This window comes from Peromyscus californicus, unplaced genomic scaffold (genome assembly GCF_007827085.1).
Source record: "Peromyscus californicus insignis strain IS unplaced genomic scaffold, ASM782708v3 Scaffold_6__1_contigs__length_162567912, whole genome shotgun sequence".
Classification (NCBI taxonomy): domain Eukaryota; kingdom Metazoa; phylum Chordata; class Mammalia; order Rodentia; family Cricetidae; genus Peromyscus; species Peromyscus californicus.
In genome coordinates this window covers 38,691,372-38,717,870 of record NW_026294584.1, presented here as the reverse complement: position 1 = coordinate 38,717,870, position 26,499 = coordinate 38,691,372, and the positions used below count along the sequence as shown (strand labels likewise).

The window sequence follows — 26,499 nt, the reverse complement described above, 5'->3', positions numbered from 1 at the left end:
TATTGAGAATTGTACTCAGCATTTAAAAAAATTACACCATGCAGCTTTGTCTACAGCTTGAGCAGCTCCCAATGACTAGTGCACTTACAGTCTGATTCCAGGGACAAAGCTTTGCTGCCTCCTTCCCCTCTGCCTCCCTTTCCTCCATCTTCTCCCATTTTTCTGCAGGCCACCCTGTTTTTTAATACCTGGACATTTCTTGATCCATTTATCTGTCATATGTATATGCTTTTTTATTTTTCTCTCAGCCTTCCATATTTCATTTTTTCCTTCCTGATTTCTCTTTCTTTCTCCTTCACTGGAAGGAGTGTGTGTGTGTGTGTATGTGTGTGTGTGTGTGTGTGTGTGTATGTGTGTGTGTGTTTCTTGTCTCACTCTAAAAGTGGATATTTTTAATTGTATGTATGACTAAAAAAAAAAAAATCAAACCAAAATGGGTATAAGAGTGATGTGTAGATGGATGTGCTGGTGTATGTGAGTACATGTCACACCTGTGTTTTGTCTCTCTGATAGCTGGTTAGGTCAGTGCAGTAGCCTAAGATAATGCCAGCTATCTCCTGTCTACCCAACCAGATCCACTTTCCACTCTTCTGTAGTGTATGCACTCTGTCAATGGACAGGTGACAGACACACTTGTTACCTTCTTTGTGATGAGGTCACGTTAGCATGTACGTGTGTTTAAATCCATTGAATTGTTCCCATCAAACAGCATCCCTTAAATATGTGAGGTTTATATATCAGATAAATCTTCATCATGCTATTGAGAAAAAGCAAACAGCAGAGTAGAGAGCTTGTGTCTTTAGGTTTAGGCTTTAGCAAGTGGAGCCAAGGAAAGGTATAGGAGGAAGACTGTTCCTCTGTGAAAATGGGTCTCCTTTTCCCTCCAGAATCCTGGTAACCTCTATTTCCTTCATCTGTGTCTTGGGTTCCCATTTGGTCACTTGACTTTTCCAGACACCTTGCTTTCTACTTATATCTGTGATAAACTAACTTTCCTCCAATCATCATAATTTGAGTATATGTTTTCCATTAGAGTCTTGGTGTACACAGCAATATTAATTTCACTCATTCATTCGTTTGACTATAGCTAGAGTTTTCCTGCCTGGCCCACAGTCAGGACAAATCTTTGTCACCTGCCAGTCCCACAGCCACTCAGACCCAACCAAGTAAACACAGAGACTTATATTGCTTACAAACTGTATGGCCATGGCAGGCTTCTTGCTAACTTTTCTTACAGCTTAAATTAATTCATTTCCATTAATCTATACCTTGCCACATGGCTCGTGGCTTACCGGCATCTTCACATGCTGTTTGTCATCGTGGTGGCTGGCAGTGTCTCTCTGACTCAGCCTTCCACTTCCCAGCTTTATTCTCCTCCTTGTCCTGCCTATACTTCCTGCCTGGCCACTGACCAATCAGTGATTTATTTATTGACCGATCAGAGCAACACATTTGCCATACAGAACATCCCACAGCATTTGACAAACAGCCCTTCAATATAAGCAGCCGGAATGAAACCAGAATGGAGCATATGTAGAGTGGTCATAAACTATCATACCCTTTGATCTCAAAGAGATTAAAATTTAGAGTATAACAGTCTACCCTGGTGGGTGAGCAATTTGAATGATATGTTCATTTTTAAAAATGATGTATTTGATCTATCTAGCTCAAGCTTAATATAAATGTCACCCCAAGCATTGTGCATGATTGCCTTTTCTTCTTAATATACTTTATAACAGACATTTTGCTGAAGAACACATGGGAGTAGCAGGTGCAGATATTTTCAGATAAGAACGTAGTAATTAGCCCCTAATAAGTTCCACCTGGCTAGAGGCACCAGCCAGTTCTCTAGAAACTCTTTCCAAGCAGATTAGTCCAAAAGTGTGCACACATCATAGTGTGGGACTTTCATTGGAGGTGTCTATTTTTGTCATCATTTCTTTGCAAGGATTTCGTGTTTCAATGTGTGTACATCTAACAAATTGCCGTCATCAGAGAAAATAAGTCCACACAAATTTGCTTAAAACTTAAGGAACATTACAAAATTTATACACATCAAATATTTAACTGATCCTAGCTACAACCATCATAGGTTCCCTCATTACCCTCAGGATAGTTGCTGAGTGGAAAAATGTGATGAAACTAGATTGTTGGTGAGAAAGGATAGTGACTCTCCTCCAATTGGGGGAAAAAAAACCCATAAAATTACCATATGGCCCAGCCATTCTAATTCTGGTTACACATCCCAAAATACTGAAAGCAACACAACAAGGCAATATTTACAATGCCATATCCATAGGACCACTATTAACAACAGCCAAGAGGTAGAAGTAGCCCATATGTCTATGGACGGATGAAAAGCTAAAACATAATATGGTGTACAAACACAATGGAGTATTATCATCCTGAAAAAGAAACATGCATATTGCATGTTAAAACATGGCTGAGCCTTGAGGACATGCTAAGTGAATAAAGACAGTTACAAAAAACACAAATACTGTATGACTCAATGCAGATTGACCACCCATGATAGTCTAATTCATAGAAAAAGTAAGTACAATGGCAGTTTCTAGAAATAAAGGGGTGATAAGGGTTGTTTTTAATATGTATATGCAGTTATGCAAGAAGAAAAAGTTCTGAGGTAGATTGCAGAATAACAGGAATTACTTAAACACTTGATTTAAACGTATACTTTAATAGGGTAAAACAATAAATTTTTTATATATATTTTAAAACAATTAAAATGTGCTTTGTATGTGTATGAATGATTACATACATACATTTCCAGTTTTATATATTATATCTTGCAACCTTAACTAGGAGTTTCTAATTTTGAAATGCTTAGTAATTAATGTCATGGTTGGGAAAGAAGTATATGACAGAAATTGTATCTGACCTTGGTGCCTTTGTTTCTCACTGATAGTCAGAAGGAAAATTTTCATAAGAGACAAGAAACTGTAATTTCAAAGTTTCCCTAGGTAGAATGGAAAGTTTCTGCATCTTTTATAACCTGTTGAGTATAACTCATTTTAAGTTTAAGGTCATTCAAGAAGTTTAGCTTCTTTAAAAAACAAAAACAAGAAAACATGCTTAAAGAAGAAAGAGTGAAAGAGCCAAAGGGGACACCAAGGACACCAGGCCTTCTAAGCACAGCAGGACTGATGCGTACGAACTCTTAGACTGGCAGCATGCACAGGGTCTCTATGGGTGTGCTGCACATGAGGCCCCGGTGCTGAGAGAAGTATATCCAATTCGACATCACTAACCCAGACACCATCTTCAACTGATAACCACTTGCAAATTAAAAATTAGTTTTCTCCGAGGGAGTCGAACTGGGAAAAGAAACCACTCTTGAGGGTAGGCCGTATGCCCACCACTAGATGACCAGTACAAAACAAACTCAAAGGCATCTTTGGAGGTTCCTTGTCTCATAACGTTGTGTCAGAACATTCTTTTTTTTTTAACCTTATAGGTCCTTTATATAAATATTTCATTGTATATTATATATGACACAATATAATATATATTATATGTGTATTTCCTGTGTATTCAAATGTGTGTCTCTACATCTATATGTGTTTCTTGTGCTTTTTCTCTGTTTTACTTATTTGTTTGTTTTTTTCCTATCCTGATTTTTTTGTTTTTGCTTTACTTTCCTTCATTATTTTTCTTTAGATGCCTGTTTGATTGCTAAGGAGAAACAGAAAAGGTGTAGATCCAGATGAGAGAGGAGGTGGGGAAGAACTGGCAATGGAGGGGGTGAGGAAACCATAATCAGAATGTATTGTGTGAAAAAATATATATTCAATAAAAAAACATACTTAGCTTATAGAGAATTTTTTTTTATAATTCTTAACCATCATCAAAATAGTACAGTTTATTTTTTCTTTTTTTATTAAATTTTTTTATTCATTTTACATACCAACCACAGATCCCTCTCTCATCCCTCCTCTTGTTCCCCCTTGGGTCCCCCCCATGCCTACTCCCACCCTCGACCCACCCCTCATCTCCTCCTCCAAAAGGATGAGTTCTCCCATGGGGGGATAGGAAAGCCTGGTACATTCAGTTGAGGCAGAACCCAGGCCCTCCCCGCTGCATCAAGGGTGAGCAAGGTGTTCAACCATAGGTAATGGGATCCAAGAAGCCAGCTATTGCACCAGGGATGGATCCTGATCACACTGCTAGGGGCCCCTCAAACAGACCCAGCTACACAACTGTCTCCTTGCAGAGTGTCTAGTCCGATTCCATGAAGGTTCCACAGCTGTTGGTCTAAAGTTCATGAGTTCCTATGAGCTTGCTTCAGTTGTCTCTGTAGATTTCCTCATCATGATCTTGACATCCCTTGTTCATATAATCTCTCTTCCTTCTTTTCTCCTGGACTCCCAGAGCTCAGCCTCTTGCTTGGCTATGGATCTCTTCATCTGCTTCCATCAGTTACTGGATGAAGGCTCTATGATAGGGTATTCACCATTTTGATTACAGAGTAGGCCAGTTCAGGCACTCTCACCACTATTGCTAGTAGTCTAATCTAGGGTCATCCTTGTGGATTCCTGGGAATTCCCTAGCACCAGGTTTCTCCCTTCCCCTCTATCAAGATATCAGAGAAATTTTCTAATGATTGCAATCCTAAGCATTTTGTTGATGCCAGGGCAAATATCACAGCATACATTCGGCATATCTGGACATACAGCACTGCCTTTGGAGGCTGTCAGTCTCCCTGTATTCCTGCTGTATGAACAGGTTATAAGGTCACTGTTTTGTCCTTGACCCCTATGGCTCCTACAACTCACAGAATCAACTGACCAGGGCTCATAGAGGCTCACAGAGACTGAACCAATAATCAGGGAGCCAGTATGGTTCTGACCTAGGTCCTCTGCATATGTTATAGTTGTGTAACTTGGTGTTCTGGTGGGACTCCTAGAGGTGGGGGCAGGAGATGTCTCTGACTCTTGTCTGCTTTGGGGACCCCTTTTCTTCTACTGGTTTATCTTGTCCAGTCTTAATATGAGGTGAGGTGCCTACTCTTATTGCAACATGATATACCATGGTAGTTGATATTCCTGAGGGGGCGTGCCCCTTTATGAAGGGAAGTAGAGGAGGAGCGGATCTTGGGAAGAGGGGATGTGGGGGGAGGGACTGGGAGAAGAGAAGTGAGGCGAAACAGTCAGGGTGTAATATATGAGAGAAGAATAAAAGAAATCACTGTTTTGGATAGAGAAACATCAAACTTCATTTGCTACTACCACAGACCTCATTCAAAATCAAATATTCATAATATTAAATTTTTCATATCAAAGATAAAGCATCAGGGACAAAGATTTGCTATTGATTCTAAACTTCCAGATGTCCAAGTTAAAAGGAGAAGTGTGTTGTATTTCTTTGGCTAATAGTAGAAAGAGGCAAACAAGTTATGCCATCATTAATGTGCAGGTGTTGATTATTGTGCCATTTTCTACATGTCCCATGTATTTTGGCTCTCTTCTCATGCATGAGTCTCAACTGAGAACATTTGCCTGGTTTTCCTGGTTCATTCTTTATGTACATATGTTCTTGTACATGATTTCTCTCTCCTTACCTACCCTAATCTAGTTCTTCCATCTGTTGTACCTCCTTACCAACCACAACTTTTTAGTTTCTATGTGTGCCACATGTGACCTTATGAGCACTGTGTCTTAATTAGGGTTTCTATTGTTGCGAAGAGACACCATGACCATAGCAACTCTTATAAAGGAAAAATATTTTATTGCGGCGGCTTACATTTACAGAGGCTTAGTCCATTATCATCATGGTGTGACATAGTAGTATGCAGGCAGATGTGGTGCTAGAGAAGTAGCCAAGTGTCTTACATTCTTGACTTGCAGGCAACAGGAAGTGATCTGAGACACTGGGTGGTATCTTAAGCATATATAAGACTTCAAAGCCCTCCTCCACATGACACACTTCCTCCAATAAGATCACACCTAATCCAACAGGGCACACCTCTTGAGTGCTACTTTCTTTGGGGGGCATTTTCTTTCAAAGCACCACACACTCTTTCTAACCTGACAATAATTCTTTTAAGATATATCATCACCCTTATTTTAAAGACAAGAAGTCTGTGACCAATCTATAGAAGGCCCCTAATAAATGCTTTTCATTAGTCATTTGCACAGAAATGTTCTTGCTCTAGAGATTTCTGAAAGTACTTTGCTCATTTTTATGTTTTGCTTTTTTTAGTGATGCATCAACTACCTGCTCTACATAAATGAGAAGAAGCCAAGAACCAGAATGCTGTCACTCCATTCCACAGTTTATCAGCCCCTAGAATAGTGCCTGCAGCTAGCACAGATGCCAGCATGTATTGGATAAATGAGTCCCTGAATCAAGCCGTGAATAAAATCCAATAAAAAGTAGAGTGCATGGCCCTTGACTTTCCTACCCCATGCTTTTTCTACTCCATTTTGATGGACTGCACGCTACTGAATATTATACACAGTGAAGCACAGTCGAAAAAGGTAATGCCAATAATGACTTGGGATTTCCTGAACCCCCAAACCCAGAAAACAGAATTCAGAGGTTATTTAAATAGAGAAAGGTATTTATTTTAATGGATTAGCTCAAAACATAATTAGCCTGCCACATTCACAGTCTGCAGGATAGACTAACAGACTCTGGAGCCAAAGAATAAGCTGGTGTCACAGCTGAAGTCCAGCATGCAAGATTGAGAAGCCTTAGACTGTTGCTAGAGTCAGACTTTTGCTTCAGTCAGGCCTTCAGCTCACTGAAGTGGCCCGCTTGCATTATGGAAGGCATATAGATTAACCTAAGTGCACAGGCTTAAATGTAAGTTTCACTTAGAAATACCATCACAAAATACTTCTTATAGTATCTTCCCATGAAACTGAATATCACAGTTTCACCTTAGTGAAATAACTTACATCAGAAGGCATTTTGGAATGTAGCGATATAAATGTTCAGTGGATGTCACAGCTCTTTGTTTGCCATTAGTCTTAGTGAGGTTAGTAAAGTAAATAGACTACCAAAATCACTGAGCTTATTCACATGCATGCTGTATAGGCATGCATAATACCACATTGATACTTTCATGTATAACATGGAAAGACCACCCCAGCCTTGACATTCAGTGCCACAATTGCACATATGTGGGTACAATATATTTCTCAATCAGGCTCCATTCTCTCTTACAAGGTTGGAATTTTCCAGAACACAGAGGAGTTTTGCAGAATCTCTTTAATTTGAATGAGTAGATGTAATGTCCAGAGCCTCAGTTTCTTTATTTCTGAAACTAGTGTAATAGTATTCCAAGCTGTCACAATGGGATAGTGATGTGATTGACAGGGTGAAATGAAACTTCAAGGGCAAGTGGTGACAAAATTCAGAGTCTGAAAAAAGAGAACAGTTACACAAAGCAGGGGGTAATACAGTGAATTTAGGAGGCAGCTCTGACCTTGCATACTGTGGAATGATACAACCTAAAGAGAGTAAGGATATAATCAGGTGGGGGAAGCTTCCTCTACTATCATTAAAGGACACACACACACCACTAACCTGGCTGGTCTGGAGATTCTGGCTTCATGCCTGACTCCTCACAGGTGCAAATAGCTAACACAAAATAAAATTATCGCCTTCTTGAGTATTTACATGGGGTGGGATGAATCGAGGTTCTGTCATGCAGGATCAGGCTTCAAACTTAATGAGCGTGCCTCCTACGGGCAATGTTCACAAAAATACAACATGGAGATGCCTTGAACATAACTGACATTATTTATATTTCTGTAGGTATATTACTGGATTTCCTTTATTGGAATGTTCTACAAAACATATTCTCATTGCTAATAATAGTACACCATTATTACTCTGTATATCATTAATATTATTCAATGTACTCTGCACAGTGTATGTTTAGAGTTTTCATATTCCCAATCTTTTGCACATTCGTTATATTCAACATTATAAAGGAATACTATTCACTTTTGCATGTAACTAATGTTTGCAGTTACAGAATATTTTACTATACACTCAGAAGCAATACTAACAGCCTTAAAGTTGATGGTTTGCATATTTGATTTGGTTTTAGAACAAGATTTCTCTTTGTTCTTTTCATGTTAAGAATATCAAATCATACCATTTCTAAACAAAAATCCTACATGCTATCCATACATTAACCAACATTGGTACACACATTAAAAGATGCAAAACTTTGAGCTGTATTTTTATGCATATGTGTCTTTAACACTTCCTTATATATGATGCCACATTTTTGCTTTCCACACTATATGTAAAAGAGCTTTATATCTGTTTCCCCAACCACAACCGCCTAGAGCCCATCACTGTGCACTGGAGTGGTAGAAATCTGATAAATATTTGTAAAATGGATGAATGAAAATGAACCATGTGCAAAATCATGTAATGTCAGCCATGTAGTTATACTACTGGATCATCGGAAGAAATATAGATGACTTTTTAATGTATCTCTGTGGAATTTTTAAATCAAAAGATTCCAGTGGATGTTCTTTCCCATCTGGGTTTCTTAGGGCACTTACTAATTCACCAAATGCCTTCAATGAAAATGTTAGCATTTTCTTTGACATTGTGTCTTTTCTTACTACCCTTGGGGAGAAGAATGGCCAGCCTGACTCTCTCTGACAGATCTACCATGGCATGTCTACTCTGATAGAAAATTCTTCTCCCCAAAGGCTTTGCCTCTCCTGCAGAGAAAGCTCATGAGCAAATGCTGTCATCAGCAGCCGTGCATTGGTGAAGACACACAGTGAGAGAAGATCCCAGGCTTTGTTTCAACTCAGGGATTTTAGCAGAAACCCAAGAAGACTATTCAGAATATTGTCTCTCAACAAAAACAATAACCTTTCCCCTACATCCCGAGGCTGCCCTTGTCATTGTGATTTTCTTATTTATTCTTGACTCTCTATTGAAGAGCAACTGATTTTTCTCTTGTCAAGAATGCATTCATGTGATAGGGATATTTAAAGCTATGTTATGGGATTTCGTGTCTCTTTATACACAGCCTGTTTCTTACCTCTTGGTTTAAAATGATTAAAAGAAACTTTTCCTGTAACTAGGACAATAGGCAGATCAAGCTTCTTTATATAACCATTTTTGTTTTGCTTTTTATATACACAGAAGCACTACTATATAAAAATACTCAACATTTTTAATGAATGAATCTAATACTATATATTGTATGTTCATCACAAACCACACAGGAGACAGTAATATTTGAGTTTTTAAATGTATAAAACAATAAACTGTGACAATAAAGCTATTTTCTGCCTGAGAATCCCAAAATTGAGATAATGTAATTATTTGACCATGTAGTGAATTCACCTTGAACATGACAAGAATTAGAACAGTGAGATTATTGAACATGTGTGAATGACACACCCAGGAAAATGTTTTTGAGGGTGTTGTAATTTGTGGATACCTGTGCCTTTTTGGTAATTAAAGGATTTAGAAAGGAAGGACGTTTTGAAGATCAAATATAAGAATCAGTAAGCTAGGTACCATGAAATGATAGATATGCTGCCATCAGTGTAAAAAAGCTGTCATAGGAACTCTATTCTATTTTGCTTAGAACTTGTAACCATTATTTAACTGGAGGGCAATTGTTTTAAAAGTGGTTAATATATACCTTAAACATTTTTTTGAAATTAAAACATATAAATGCTTATTCATTAATCTTTGTATAGGTGGCCAAGAACATGGGTTCCACTGCTGAATCAAGCACCTCATTCTCTTTCTTTCTTCTTGGTGTGCGCACGATGTGTGTGTGTGTGTGTGTGTGTGTGTGTGTGTGTGTGTGTGTGTGTATTAGTGCACATATGTGAATTTGTGTTTATATACACGTGTATGTTTGTCTCTGTCCACACATGTGTGCATGTGTGTATGCACATGCATGTATGTGTGTGTGTGTGTGTGTGTGTGTGTGTGTGTGTGTGTGTGTGTGTGTGTGTGTATGTCTGTTTGTGTGTGTGTGAATGCCAGAAGTTAAAGTCTTTCTTTATGTATCTACACCTCATTTACTTTTTGAGGCAGGATCTCTCACTGAACCTGTAGCAAACTGATTTGGCATTGTGAGCTAGCTAGCCAGTTCCAGTCTTCCTCCTGTTTCTGTCCCTCCAGCACTAGAAGATCACAGGAGCCCACTGGGCTTACCTTTTTACATGGCACTGGGGGGTCCAAACTCAGATCCTCATGCTTATACAGAAAATATTTTACTGATTAACCCTTCTACTCAGTCCCCTCCATTCTTTTTCTTATACAAGCGATAACCATAACACGTTGTTTACACTTCCAGTTTGAATCTCACTAGAGTGAGAACTTAACACTGGTGAAGGAACATGGAGACATAAATGTTTGAACTTCTTACAATATTTTGTCATCATCTCACATACAATTTAAAACATTTTGAATTGACTTTATAAAATGCTCAAAGCAAATAGTTCTTTCTCAGTCACATCTCATTTCTTTATATAATGGTTACTTACATAACTATAGTGACAAGTACAACTGGATTTCACAGATAAGGAAACAGATTTTCAGGCAAAACAAGCCAGTGCTAAAAAGACAAATACAGCATGTTTCCTTTCATATGTGAAGTCTAGATTTAACAACAACAGAAAGGCATGGGAGTAGATTATTTAAAAATAGGGAAGGGACAAAGAAGATGTGAGAGGGAATGTGAGGGAGTAGTGGAAGGATGAATAGAACTAAGGTACTTTAGTACATATACATATATACTTATGAAAATATTGTAATAGCATCCATTATTTAGTAAGATTAAGTGAGAATGAATGGGAAGAAAGTGGGATGGGAATAAGATGATTGACATTATGAAGCAACCAAGTTCCAGTTGATAGTGTCAACAAAAATGTCCCAGTCTATTGCTGAGTAGCTCACCAGTGATGTGGCAGGCCATATTATATGGGTGGAATGAAGAGCAATGGGGAGTCCTGGTATAGAAAATGTAGAATATAAATGTGATAGGGTGAAAGGGTAGATTAATGAACCTACTTTTAATGAGCAAAAACTTGTTTTAAAATGGTTTACATTGTTATGGATTTTAGCTTATTGATACAAATTTAGAAGAAATTTTTTTATACTATATATATATTTATACTCTTGTTTAAGGTATTATGTTTATGTATCTTATTTAGATTGTGATGGATAATTAGGAAATACAGATTAATAATTAGTCTTCTATGATAGTCAAACTCATAGTCATGTTAAGTTTTCTAGGTATACATAGATATAATTCAATTAGGTAGGTAATCTTCAAACACTTCAAAGACTTACAGAATATGGCATTGAAAATGTTTTAAAAACTTAGACTTTCTGGACAGTGAGACATGTCTGCTCCTGGTAGCACCAATTTACTTCAAAAAGAAAGATGGGCATCGAAGACACTCCATATGGAGTTTATCTTCTTCTTGGCAAAAATAGCCATTTGGGCAAGAAACTATTCTTGCCTGGACTACTTAACAAAACGTTGTGTCGACTGGACATGCAGGACCCATGGGAAGGTGACTACTGAACTTTGCAAGTCGAGATGGTCCTTCAGGTTCCTGCTTCACAGAGGAAACTACCAAACATTCTCCAGGATGCAGAGAGAAATGACTGAGAGACTCTAGCCCTGTAGGCTGAAAAATGGATGCCCCAACATTGCAGAAGAACTTTGGGTAACTGTCCAAATGACAGGCAGCTGTTTCTGTCATTCTAGATTTTTTGAAGTTGCTTACAATGCCCTTCCTATTTACTTAGGTAGCATTATATCCTTCTGGGGTCTTTAATGTAGTTAAAGACTAGATAGTTATAATTATGGTTATGGTTATAATTATGGTTTGCCTTGGTTATGATAAGAGATAAGGTAGATATTAAACCCTAGACTCACAAATATATGATATATAGAATATTTTCTTTAATTTTGCCAAATACAAATAGACTACATATTATAACTGTAATTCTTGCTTGATAACTGTTTGTTATATATAATTTATATGTTAAAGTTAAACCCTTCCTTTTTTTTAAATGTAGGGTTTTTTTTGTTACAGTAACATTTTATTTTTTTTCTTTTATAATTTAATTTAATTTTACATATCAGCCATGGATTCCCCTGTCCTACCCCCTCCCGGCCTCCCCTCCTCGCCTTCCCTCCAGCCCACCCCCCATTCCCATCTCCTCCAGGGCAAAGACTCCCCTGAGGATTGAGTTCAACCTGGTAGATTCAGTCCAGGCAGGTCCAGTTCCCTCCTCCCAGGCTGAGCCAAGTGTCCGTGTATAAGCCCCAGGTTTCAAACAGCCAACTCATGCACTGAGTACAGGACCTGATCCCACTGCCTGGATGCCTCCCAAGCAGATCAAGCTAATCAATTGTCTCACTTATCCAGAGGGCCTGATCCAGTTGGGGGCTCCTCAGCCATTGGTTCATAGTTCATGTGTTTCCATACGCTTGGCTATTGTCCCTGTGCTTTATCCAACCTTGGTCTCAACAATTCTCGCTCGTACAAACCCTCCTCTTTCTCACCAATTGGACTCCACCTGGGACCTGTCCATGGATCTCTGCATCTGGTTCCCTCAATCATTGGATGGGGGTTCCAGCATGACAATTAGGGTGTTTGGCCATCCTATCACCAGAGTAGGTCAGTTCGGGCTGTGTCTCGACCATTGCCAGTAGTCTATTGTGGGGGTATCTTTGTGGATTTCTGTGGACCTCTCTAGCACTTTGCTTCTTCCTATTCTCATGTGTTCTTCATTTACCATGGTCTTTTATTCCTTGTTCTCCCTCTCTGTTGTTGATCCAGCTGGGATCTCCTGCTCCCCCAAGCTCTCTTTCTCTCGACCCTCACCCTTCATTACCCCAACTCACGTCCATGTTGTTCATGTAGATCTCATCCATTTCTCTGTCATTGGGCAATCCCTATGTCTTTCTTGGGGTCCTGTTTTAAATAACAGAAAAGGGGAGGTGCTGTGGGATGTTCTGTATGCTGTGAATGTGTTGCTCTGATTGGTTGATAAATAAAAAGCTGATTAGCTAGTAGCCAGGCAGGAAGTATAGGCAGGATAAAAAGACAAAGAGAATTCTGGGAAGAGGAAGGCTGAGTCAGGAGATGCTAGCCCGCCATCTAGGGAGCAGCATGTAATGACGCACAGGTAAAGCCATTGAACACATGGCGACATATAGATGAAAAGAAATGGGTCAAGTTTAAATGTAAGAGCTAGTCAGTAGTTGGCCTGAGGTAATGGCCAAGCAGTTTTAATTAACATAAGCCTCTATGTTTACTTAGGTCTGAGCTGATGCAGGACTGGCAGGTGAGAGAGGTTTGTCCTGACTGCCAGCCAGCCGGGACACAGAAAAACTTTCAGCTACAGAGTCCACCAATTGCTTAATTCTGACTATGCAATTTTCTTTAAAACATTTATGTATTTTTGGTTTCAGGGATAGTATATTTATTATAGATATATAAAAATATACACACAATGTACCACTTAGAAAATTACTACAAAAATTTAAACATTTGTAAAGTATTTCTAAGTATGTAGTCTTTTAGGGGGATGGAGAAATGGCTCATCACTTAAGAACACTTCCTATTCTTGCAGAGGACCAAAGTTTGTTCCCCAGCATCAATACCTGGTAGCTCACATCCACCTGTAAGTTCAGTACTGAGTGACTGAGTGATCCAACACTTTCTGAACTCTACAGATGCCTGCATTCAGGTGCTCTCTCCCTCTCCCTCCCCCCTCTCTCTCTGCATATATATATATATATATATATATATATATATATATATATATATATATATATATTTGTCTCTCTCTCACACACACACTCATATTCACATAATGATAAAATAAAATAATAATAAAAGAACAAGTTGGTTTTCATAGTCTTTTATGAATGGATCAGTACAACACAATCATTTAAGCACAGTTCATGTTAGTATCTAATAATGTATACATCATATAAAAATAGGACAGTATACATTTATAAGGAGACATTTTTATAACTCTTAAGTGTCTGAATCAATATAAAATCTATAGGTAGATCTCTGGGCCATCGAGTCTCTGGGTCCTAGCACTCCAGCCAATGTCAGGGGTGGACTCACTCTCATGGCATGGGTCTGAGGCTGGATCAGTCATTGGTTGGCCACTCCCATAACCTCTCTGTCACCCTTACCCCAGCACATCCCATAGGCAGGACAGACTGTAGGTTGAAGTTTATGTGGCTGGGTTGTTTTCCCAATCTCTCCACTGGAAGTCTTGCCTGGTCACAGGAGATGGCCACTTATGCTATGTATCTCTATGTATCTACTATTGCTAGGAGTCTTAGCTGGGGTCATTCTTGTAGATTTCTGGGAGTTTCCTTTGCACCAGGTTTCTATCTGACCCCAAAATGCACCCCCTTTCTTGTCATCTTTTTCAGTACTCTTCCCCTCCATTCACTCCCATTGTGATTCCTCATGTTTCCATCTCTACCCACCCCCAATCCACCCAGGAGATATCTTCTTTTTTCACTTTCCAGGGAGGTCTGAGCATCCCCGCTTGAGCCTCTCTGGGTCTGTGCATTGTAGCATGGTTATCCCTTACTTTACAGCTAATAACCACTTAGAAGTGAGTACATATCACGTTTGTCTTTCTGGGTCTGAGTTACTTCACTTGGGATGATTTTTTTTCTCTTCTATCTATCCATTTGTCTTCAAAATTCATGATGTCATTGTTGAGTAATACTCCATTGAGTAAATGTAACACATTTTCTTTATCCATTTTTTTTTTCATTGAGGGACATCTAGGTTGTTTCCAGGTTCTGACTCTTATGAATAAAGCTGCTAAGAACATAGTTGAGCAAGTGCCTTTGTGATATGATTAAGCATGCTTTGGGTATATGCCCAAGAGTGGTATAGCTGGAGCTTGAGGTAGACCAATTCCTAATTTTCTGAGAAACCATCATATTGATTTCCAAAATAGCTATACAAGTTTGCATTCCCACCAGCAATGGAGGAATGTTCCCCTTGTTCCACATCCTCCCTAGCATAAGCTGTCAATTGTGGTTTTGATCTTAGTCATTCTGATGGGTGTAATGGAAGGTCTAGGATAGAACCAAATGCTATTTGAGAAAAAAAGTCAACATAATGACGCCTTAGGATATTCTGCTATACAAAAAGATTGGTGTCTAGCCCAATTGTCATCAGAGAGGCTTCATCTAGCAAATGATGGAAACAGACACAGAGACATAGACCCACAACCAAACATTAGGCTGAGCTTGGAAGATGCTATTACTAAAGAGAGGGAGAAAGGATTGTAGGAGCCAGAGGAGACAAGGAAATCACAAGAAACCCCACAGAATCAACTAACCTGTGTTCATAGGAGCACACAGAATCTGAACTGACCTCCAGGGAGCCTACATGGGACCAACCTAGGTCTTCTACATATATGTGAAGCTTGTATAACTTGGTCTATTTGTGGAACTCCTAACAGTGGGAGCAGGGGTTGTCTTTCACTCTTTTGCTGCCTTTTGGAACCTCTTATTGGGTTGCCTTGTTCAACCTTAATACAATAGGAAGTGCTTAGTCTTACTGTAACTTGATATGCCATGCTTTGTTTGCATCCATGGGAGGCCTGCCTCTTTCTGAATAGAAAAGGAGAAGGAGTAGATGGTGGGGGGGGACAGAGTGGAAGTGGGGGAGGGAATGGGAGAAGAGGAGGGATGGGAAACTGTAATTGGGATGTAAAATAAATAAATATTTAATTAATAAAAATGTTTCTATAGGTAAATATCTAGATGTTGTTCTTTTGAATAAATGAACAAAAGATAAATTGTAATAAACAATATGTGAAAAACATGCAAACCATGTAGGTATTTAAATAATTATTTACCAGCACATGGTTTATTGCTCTTTCAACAGTTTCCAAATGAGGATATATTAGTGTGAAAAGATTAGAGAGGCGCTGAAGTTTAACTCTATGATCTAACTCACAATATAACTCAAGATAGAAAACTCACAACTATTACTGAAGTCTGCCCTGTGTTGTCTAGTACTTACTGGTACTACATTAGAGAATACTCAGTTAGACCTAAGTAGTGGTTTGAGGATATAGTTTTCTTCTGAAATTTTCTTCAGAATGAAAACATCAAATTTCATACATTTAGTGTTAAATATGTAATATAACATTAAATATATTTTCTGACAATAGTTTCAGATTGTGGCAATTTCTTTACAAACCACTACAAAATAGCAAGGACCTACCTTGGAATAAAACAAAAAACTCTGCATGAACTACAGAACTTGCTAGAAATAAAAAGGTAATATTTTTGGTCTATCTTGTCTCCAAAATTCTGGGTATAATTTAGAAAATGATGAACTTCTTTGATACAGAAAGACAAGCTGCACATGACCTCACTCATCTATGTCACCTAAAAATGCAAATCTCATGGACATTAAGGGTAGGATTGTGATAACAGATGGGGAAGAGCTGGTCAGTGAGTTATGCATGTGTAAGGAGGTGGTGAGGGCAGTGATCCTGGAAACCAGAAGAGGGCGTCTGATCCCCTGGAGCTGGAGTTACTGGCTACTATGATCCACTGGCAGATGGGTGCTGAAATTCAAGTCCATGGAAAAATGGTACTGGGCTCTTAACTGCTGAGCCATCTCCCCAGCAACCAGTCAGTGAGTTCTAATTCATTGTTAAAAGGAGGTAAGAAGTTCCAGTGTGCCAGGTCACAATAAGGCAATATAGATGATAATGCCCAGAAAATTAGGAGGGGGGACCCTAAGTCAGAGGATTTCCAGCAAGATCTCAAAAGATAGGTGTTTACCTAAATTTGAATTCAATACATTGTATACATGCATTGAAAGTTCTTAAGTATGAACAGGGTTTAGCTGGGCATAGTGATGCCTGTTTTATTCCTAGTACTTGAGAGGTTGAGACAGGAGCATCAAGCATTCAAGTACTGAGTCACATAGCAAATTCTCTGCCAATCTGGGCTATAGTTTGAAACCTGCCAAAACAAATGAGTAGATAAAATCTTCTATTAAGTTGACAATATAGATTGAAAAATGAACAGCCTTGGCTTGGCTTGCCTTCTGGTATCAGCACAGAATCTCACACAAATGGGATACGTGAGGATGTTCTGGTTCACAGTCTTTGGTCATTGTTTTTTTTTTTGTGTGATCTCTAAGTCTTTCCTAAATACTACACTTGCTTCATTCCTCTTCAACTCAAGCTCAGAGAGGAGACATGCTTTTTGTACCTGCCTCCCATCCTCTATTCTAGACTCAGATAAACAAAGCCCAGGCCACAGGTTTTCTCCTGTTGTATGTACCTCCTGGGAAATGGGACAAATATATCTTCCCTTGCTAGGACAGCTACATAGAGGGCATCACCTCTAACTGGGCTCTGATGATTCACATGGTCCAGGTGAGAAGGGATTATGATGTCTTTTTACTCTTCTTCCTTGAGTCTATGGATGCAATCTGTTTATGTACCAAACCCTGTACCGGGAGCAGACACCACATATTCTTGCTTGTTGATGAAAAGTCAAGAGAAAAAAAAAAAAACTTTTATTCAGTCAGGTGGTGGTGGCACACACCTTTAATCCCAGCACTCAGAAGGAGGCAGAGGCAGAGAAATCTCTGTGAATTTGGGGCCAACCTGGTCTGCAAAGTAATTACAGGACAGCCATAGCTGTTAAACAGAGAAACTCAGTCTCAAAAAAAAGGGAGAGAGAAAGTGAGGGAGAGAGATAGATAGATGAGAGAGAGAGAGAGAGAGAGAGAAGAAAGAAAAAAGAAACAAAAACACCCCCCAAAACAAACCCCCGACCCCCCCCCAAAAAAAACCATTTTTATCCAGATTTAACAATCCAGGATCAGGAAAAGGTATTTTGTACAAACCCCACTGTTATTTAAGGCCACAACTGCTGTATACCTGCTGCATACATCGCTGTATGTATTTCACATGCGTTACCTTTTCCCTTTTCTATTATCAGGACAGCATTTAGAGTGAAGGAAGTGGATGTGCCTTTTCTTGCTCAGAGCTCCTTCTCAGGGGAAGAGCCTCCCAATATCTCTGTATGTGAATGTGTTTCTCTGCATAGCACAGCTGTGACAGAGCCACACAAGCCGCGTGCAGCTTCACCTTGCACATCTCCAACTACACAAGAAAAGTCCAGGGATGCATTGAGCCCGTTACTGGAATATTAGACCTAAATAATTAGGTCATTCTCTTTCTTTTATGACTACCTTTCTCAAATCTTAAATAAAGAAGTGTTGGCAGGTGTATTTTGTCCCACGCAGGATGTACAAAGGAATGCAGGAAGAAAGAGCAACGGTGTATCAAGAAGGAGAGACAAAGGATGGTTTGGGGACCAAATATTTTCCTATACCCCCTGCTGCGCTCTCCTGCTGTAGGGACCTCTGTGGGACCTCCTGTGGGGCCCTGCTCTGGGTTGAAAATGGGCACTTTGCGAGTTCATTCCCAAAGGCCCTTTAAGACTCTCTGCCGCCTCTGCCTCTATTCCAAGCCCCACTGTACCCTTGCCACGTTGTCAGCTTTATCCTGTCATCTGTGTATCCAATTGCTTTCTCTCTTTCTTCCCTCCCATTGCCATCTGCTCTTAGAATTCCCGGTTTAAAATCCTCTTCTTCACGGACATCAGTACGTGCTGGCCTCCCGTCTCTGTAAGACAATTCTGTTGTCTTCCCAGAGTTCCTTATCCTACTCTGCGCTAATTTTTCAAATGGCATCTTCTAAGGAAGGGCCCATGCTTTTACGAGTTCTGTTTCTTCAGGAGATCCCGGAGGATTCTGGCCACAATGGCTTTGTTCACGACTCACTGACGAATGTGGAGCCTATATCGCACAGTACCTCACTGGACTGAATACCTCGTTGTACTGACTACCTCGCTGTATTGAGTACCTCACTGTACTGAGTACCTCACTGTACTGAGGTAGATAGTAAATACTGTTGAATTAAAAGATCCATGTCAGTGTAAAGGTCATCAGATTTAGCCCAACTGGGTGTCTAATTTAAACAATGACCTTAAGTAGTGTCCTAATTAACAACTCCGCGGAAATTAAAATGTTAACTTTTCTTAAAGGATAAGAATTCTCTTACAAGATTCCTAACAATGTTAGGTTCCATGTGCTTCACCTTTTGTTTGCCCAGTCTTTTCTGGATCAATCCTTCTTCCCTCAATGTCAATAACAGACTAGAAAAATAATTTTAATTGTAGAAGGACTTGATTGTAAATGAAATTACATGGGCTTCTCCCCCTTCCACTTCAATATCTAGCTCTATGCACCTTCTGCAGGAAGTCTCCATGACTTCTGATGACTTCACTCTCAACACCTTGGTGGTTTTTTAGTGGTTTCCTTCCTTCTTTCTTTCTTTCTTTCTTTCTTTCTTTCTTTCTTTCTTTCTTTCTTTCTTTCTTTCCTTCCTTCCTTCCTTCCTTCCTTCCTTCCTTCCTTCCTTCCTTTTTGTTCGACTGGCACTATTAACGATTAAGAAGTTAACCCCATATACTTGGCTCTCAGTTTCCTTATCTTAGAAATGAATAGGCTATACTATCGTATTGATTTTTAATTTCTTTTAGCTAAATTCCTTTCTCAAATATGCTCCTTTATGTTAACATTGGTGGACATTTATGATAGATAAAATCAATCAAGTATCTCTCTCTCTCTCTCTCTCTCTCTCTCTCTCTCTCTCTCTCTCTCTCTCTCTCCTTTTTCCTTTCCCTCTGTCTTCCATTAAACTAACAAGGACTTTGGAATCTGGGAGAGGAAAGTGCTCTCCACTACACTTCCCAGACAGGCCACTCTCTGGATACCCTGAAATCATCAGGACAATTTCTTTAAAGGATCGAATGCCTTGGGATCATTTGTCATATGTCTAGTCTGACTAGGTGTATAGTCTGACACTGTTGCTAGAGTTTTCCTGCCTGGCCCACAGTCAGGACAAATCTCTCTCACCCGCCAGTCCCAAGCCGCTCAAACCCGACCAAGTAAACACAGAGACTTATATTGGTTACAAACTGTATGGCCGTGACAGGCTTCTTGCTAACTGTTCCTACAGCTTAAATTAATCCATTTCTATTAATCTATACCTTGCCACATGGCTTGTGGCTTACCGGTACTTTACATCTTCCTTGTCCTGATGGCGGCTGGCAGTGTCTCCTCTCAGCCTTCCACTTCCCAGCTCTATTTTCCTCCTTGTCCCGCCTATACTTCCTGCCTGGCCACGGGCCAATCAGTGATTTATTTATTGACCAATCAGCAACACATTTGACATACAGACCATCCCACAGTATGACACAGAAGGAGAAGGCCATTTCTTTGCTACAGTCAAGTCTTCTCAGGAAGGCTACTGAGTTCCTGAAGGGGGACACATGACAAAAGAATCCCAAGAACCAATTTAAAAGCCTTTTATAGAGAAATCTAAAAATCGAAAAAAAAAAGTTGCCTTAAGTATCTACATGAATATGAAAATAGTTATCTTAATTATCTTAATCTGATCACATTTGGCCAAACTTGGAAAATTTAAATTTAATATTCAAAATTTCTGTGATCGGTCAATTTGTTGTCATTTATACTATCCAGTTGTTTGCTTTCCATATCTTGAGTGGATTAAAATGTAGTATAAAGCAGATCTACCCACCATGAGAACTTGCCAGGAATGCCCCTCTTTGGATATTGACTCCAACAGACAACATATTCTGGGTTGAAAGCCTAGTAAACTTGAGATCAAGTCAGTTTATTGAATGTACCTTTCTGTTCTTGATCTACCTTTTGAATAGGGTTTTACAACTCTCACAAGCAAGCCTCATTCTAGTACCATTTATATTTCAACTATGAAGCAAGAAAATAATTGCTAGAAGTGTCAAGATGCAAGGCTTAGGTGTGTACATTGAATTGATTTCTTTGCCATAGCTAAAATTTAATAGGCTGCCAAGAGATCCAAGTCACTGGTGTATTCACATTTCAGTTCTGTGCCAGCTTGCCTCACTCTTTGGCTTTTCATACACAAATGCATGCCTGTCCTCACTAACTCAGTATATGAAGATTACTACCTTCCAGTCAGATTGCTGAAGATTCAAAGTAGCCAGGCATTTGTTGTTTTACACAATGACTCTCGCTTCTGCAGTTTGACTTACGTTGCCTTTGAACTTACATACTATCAACTCACTTAAGCAAAATGCTTTGTAGAGACAGAGCAACAGAATAAGAAAATGATTTGTTTTGAAAAGTCTTGAGAATAATCTTATTGACAGAACCTATACTTGGACCCACATAGAAGAAGAAAGAAATAAAATGTATTTGATATTGCAATTCTTCTGGATAATTCTTGCAAAATCCTATTTATAATGATATTCATAAGGACTAAAACTAAAGTAATGTAATTGCTAAAGATAATCCATTGCTTGTGCAACCATGACAGAATGAAGCCTGAGATGCTCTGGGTTCCTGTTTAGATGATGATTGGTTCAAGGCTGAGTAAGTATCAAATTATGTGTTTCTCTTTGAATTTTCAGTGAGAAAAGAGGCCGTGTCTCTTGAGCAATTGCATCTATAACAAAAGTTGGAAACATTTGATCATACACGTATTAATTCATCTTCAATATTGCTTCCTTTTGCACTCTCGGCTTTTCACATAGTGTAGTATTGTGGGACAAAGCCATTTTATATAGTCCAGGAGCTACATTGTTTTTCTGCCATAAAAGATAATTTTCATTAAAAAATGTTTTATTTTCTTTCATTTTCCTTTTGAGACAGGGTCTTATGTACCTCAAGATGCCCCAAATACAAACACTTTAATTTTGATTTTTAAAATATAGGTATAACTATATTGATGTTATAGCTCTAACAAAACTACTTTACTATTAATTCTAATTAAGCTTTCATATGTGAAAAATAACAATGGATAGAATAATATGAGTGAACGAAGCCTTCCAAAGTAATAACTGATAACTAAGGCCAGAAAGAATTTAAATCACAAATAGTCAAAATCAAAATAGGACAGTTGAATCTCAGATAATGATCTATTGGTAACATGTTAAAAGTCCTCTTGTGGATGTAGTGTTTTATTAATTATTTGAAGGGAAGAAAAGTTATTTGAAAAGTGAGTTGGCCACTGCATAAATTATCTTCTGTTCAATGTTGTATCTTAAAACTTGAAATGGTAATTAACTTTAATACGTTTTATTTCAGCACACCAAATTCTAAATGGAGTGTAATAGATTGTTTAGAAATACCAAGACATATAGTAATTTATGTGTACTCTTTTTTTAAAAATAAAAATCAATACTATGTAATACAAAGCTTGTGGAATGCATGACATGGAAAATACCCATGACCAAAAACAGTCCTTTATGTAAAGATAAATGACCTCAGCTTTAATTCAGACCCTGAGTAGCTAACTTCCTTTCTGATATTTACTTCTGAAGTAGAAACTACAGAAATAGATGAGCTGTGACTATTCCTATTTTTAAAATTATAGCAACAGCTGAGAGAAGCTTTGGGAAAGGATTTGAAAGGCATTTGTTTTACTTCTTTTTTGAATGCATTCTAAACTTTCTTAGAAAATAAACCCATTAACTCAAACTTTTATGTATCAAACACATTACCCATTAAGGCTTATATATTCCTAATGGTTTTTAAATTTTGCTAAGAATTACAACTACCTGGACTATCAGTGACATTGAAATTTTACATTTTATACAGTTCTTTCATATCCATTTAATCAACATAATAAATTGTGTGAGCAGATCTGAAAGCAGTTGTTTGCATCCTTGTATTTCAGAAGAAAAATTACATTTTTCTGAAAAGTTAAATAATTGATGTTGTGCCTGGATCCAATAGAGCTTCCATGTTTTTTTTTTTTTTTTTTTTTTTTTCACAGTCACTGTGAAACTTAAGGAGGTGGGATATGGCATCCATCCAAACAGGAAGGCGTCATTGTTGAGGAGGGGATGCTTAGGGAAAAGGAGGCAGCAGGCAGATGCACACAAGCAGCCCTCCAGTGCTTTCGTAAGCCACAGAAGCATAAGCTGTCTGCTTGGGAGCTGTGTTCTGCCACTTTAACAATACTGGCTGGAGCTTCCAGGAAGGACGTAAAGGGGTTTTCTCCCTATAGTTCAGCCTCTATTCCTTTCTGAGTGCTATGAAAACAAGTGGCACATTTAAGTGATCCAGAGGAAGAAGACTCGAAAAATTGTTTACATATAAAACCCAAACTTTAAGGCTCATTTAAGGGGGAAAACAGTACTACAGAGTTCATTTTGGTATACTCCCCCCCCCCCCCCCCCCCCCCCATATTCTACAATTAACCCTGTTCTTGTTTTGGAATTATTTTTTTAAAAAACAAAATACTTTAATTGCTATAGAAGATTTTTCACATTACATCCCTATTCATCTGTTTTTGAAGAGACTAATAATCCAAAGAGGGTGTGTTCTTTTTATCTACCTATCTTATAATATGCATAATTCAGTTGGTGGCACAGTATAGCAAACCTATTGAATTCTGATCCCTTTCTCTTATATTCATGGTTTGTGGATCTGTCGGGTTGATATGGCACACATGTCTAGTTTGTTTTTATTACATATACTCTAACGAAAACGTCCATTCCTATCTTGGTTGCCATTTACATTGTTTCCATAGGATTCTGGTTGTTGTTGTTGCTCATAGAAATAAGTGGGAGGAATCTTTGTAGATATACAAGGGCTCCACAAGGGTTTATTCTCCATCTTGTAGTTTGGACTCTTAGGATAAAATCTGTAATATTTTAAGGTATTGACAAATTACTTTCTCCTTCAACAGCAGCATGTGAGTTCTCATTTCTTTCCAGCCTCTCAAATGGGATTGTCTTCCTTTTTCATTTTTTTTACATTTTAAAAGAAGTATATTTTTATCTGTATTTCTACTCGCTGTTATCCAACAAGCTCATGTTGAACACTTTCTCCACTATGACTTGCCATTGGGACTTACCTTTTGTGAAATCCTCATTTTATTTCTTGATCATCTGTAGCTAGAGTTTTCCTGGTCCTGCCTGGCCCACAGTCAGGACAAATCTCTCTCACCCGCCAGTCCCACAGCTACTCAGACCCCGCCAAGTAAACACACAGAGACTTATATTACTTATAAACTGTATGGCTGTGGCAGGCTTCTTGCTAACTGTTCTTATATCTTAAATCAACCCATTTCTATTAATCTATAAGTTGCCATGTGGCTCGTGGCTTACCGGTATCTTAACATCTTCTCATGGTGGCAGCTGGCAGCATCTCTCTGCCTCAGCCTTCCACTTCCCAGAATTCTCTTCTCTCCTTGTCCTGCCTATACTTCCTGCCTGGCTACTGGCCAATCAGTGTTTTATTTATTAACCAATCAGAGCAACACATTTAACATACAGAACATCCCACAGCAACCATCTTTTTTTTCAGTCAAGGTCTTTTCCCCCTTATCACTTTTGCTTGTTGGGGCCGTTGGCTACAAGTCTTCCTGTCTGAGCCTCAACACAAGAATAAAATTATGAAGAGCTTCATAGGGTGTCATCTTTTAAAGAAAATGCAGAAACGTAGATAACAATGTAACAGCATTCCCAGGCCATGCTATGACACTTGCTCCTCTTAGTCCCAAGGTAAACTTCAAAAATTATTAAAACACTTTTCCACTGGATGCAGGACCTGTAAGGACCTTCTTTCACAGTCTCTTTAGGAGACTTATCAATATATGCTATATTGGTCACTTTTCTCAATGCTGTGACAACATACATGAGAAAAACATCTAACAGAGTTGGAGTTTATCTTGGCTCACAGTTTAGAGGGGAGACAGTTTATCATGGCAGGGAATGAGGTCCCAGGCACATTGTGTCTGCAGGCAGAAGGCAGGGAAAAAGGAACCTTGATGCTCAGCTGGGTTCTTCCTCTTTATCCAGCCCCAAACAGCAACCCACTAAATGGTACTGCTTACATTCAGGGTTATTCTCTCCTCTTCACTTAAACCTTTCTGGAAATATCCTCACACAGAGTTTCTACTGGATTTCTCATGGCAACTGTGATCTTGCACCATAGATGTGCTTCTGCCTCACAAGACAAACTAAAGCCAGGCTTTTCTTTACCTGATCCACAGAGTGAGATCTCCCTAATACTCCCAAACACATAGAACTCCAACCTCTGGCTGGATAGATCGTGGCCCTACCTATTCAGAAACGGGGAAACCCTGAGGTAGTCATATTTATCATTATATTCTTTTATTCTATTGAGTTTAACAAAGCTATTTTTACTCTGATGGGGTAATGACATTGTCTTAACTATCCTCCTCTAAGCCTTAAATCCTTACTTTTGTGTTGAAGTCTTTAATCTGAAGAGGGTTTTATAGGCAGCACAAGGAAGGAAAAGGAGAAGTCAATGTTGACTTCTTCAAAGATTCCTACTGCTTGTTATGCTAGTGCTCATCAAATTCCTATACACGCTTATGCGTGCCTCTCTGTTTACTGTTCCCCTGGGTTATTGACTATCTTGTGACAATTTATGCTACTTTTAACACTGATGCTTTGCTTGCCATCTAGGAAGGGACACCTAGATCCTATGCATCTATTGAGTGCTGCCCTTTTCTAGCTACAACTCTATTTCCCTAGTCTTCTTTTCTCCATAGCATGCAGTCCAACATAAAACACAATGCATGGTACTTATTTGTTTATCATGTCTTTACCAAAAGAATATAAATTCAATAAGAAAATAAGTTTATTTTGTTCACTGATCTGCTCTAATTAACTTATCCAGAATATTTTGTTCACTACTTAACAACTTTGAGACAATTAACATGTATAAATGGATCGATGAATGTGATGGATCCTATAGGTTCTAATTTGGAATTTGTTTCTCACTACCTGGTATTGACTAATTATAAAGTTATTGTGACTTCAAAGAAGAACTGGATATATTTCAGACATTTTGCACAAATGTACATTCAGTCCTTAGACTATGTTAAGGCCCAGAACTTTCTCATGTGTAAATATTGATCAGTGATTGGGTCTCTTTTATGTGATGACTTTACTGTTTCTGCAGTTTTTATTTCCCTTGAGCTATTTTGTGGAGTTTGTATTTTTTTTTCTGTAAAATTCACTCTGTTGCTTATATTTTCAGATTGATTTGCCCATTAGTATCACTGTTCTGAAAATAAATGCAAGGGTAAAATGCAAAAATGGGTCCCAGAAGTCAGAGGTAGAAATTGGTGGGGGGCGGGGGCAGCATATTTGTGACCCTTATCCCAGTTCTCATTCTTGAAGCCTTGTGGTCTGGTTTCATCTTCTCATTTCTGCCCATTCTTTTGACCTTTCTCTTCTTGGGTCCCGTTGTAACGCACCACTTTATAACCTATGACACTCTTTCCATCTCCAGATATTTAACTGAATCTCATTGCCGAGTCCCGTTTGCCATGCAAACACATATTCACAAACGCAAGTGCTTAGGATGCAAAGAATTTGTGGCT

The 26,499-nt window shown here is 38.7% G+C and overlaps 1 long non-coding RNA gene across 3 annotated transcripts in view; it reads left to right on the top strand.

The window, feature by feature from the left end:
* The window catches only part of LOC128099315 (uncharacterized), a 45,574-nt gene extending 36,333 nt beyond the window's left edge, over nucleotides 1-9,241 (top strand). For 2 of the 3 annotated variants that reach the window (XR_008214496.1, XR_008214495.1), the window contains 2 exons: nucleotides 6,217-6,494; nucleotides 8,623-9,241. This is a non-coding gene — a long non-coding RNA (uncharacterized LOC128099315). Of the gene's footprint in view, nucleotides 1-6,216; nucleotides 8,472-8,622 lie in introns of those variants that run through there. The other variant, XR_008214497.1, reaches the window with a different exon arrangement.
* The last annotated feature ends 17,258 nt before the right edge of the window (nucleotides 9,242-26,499 follow it).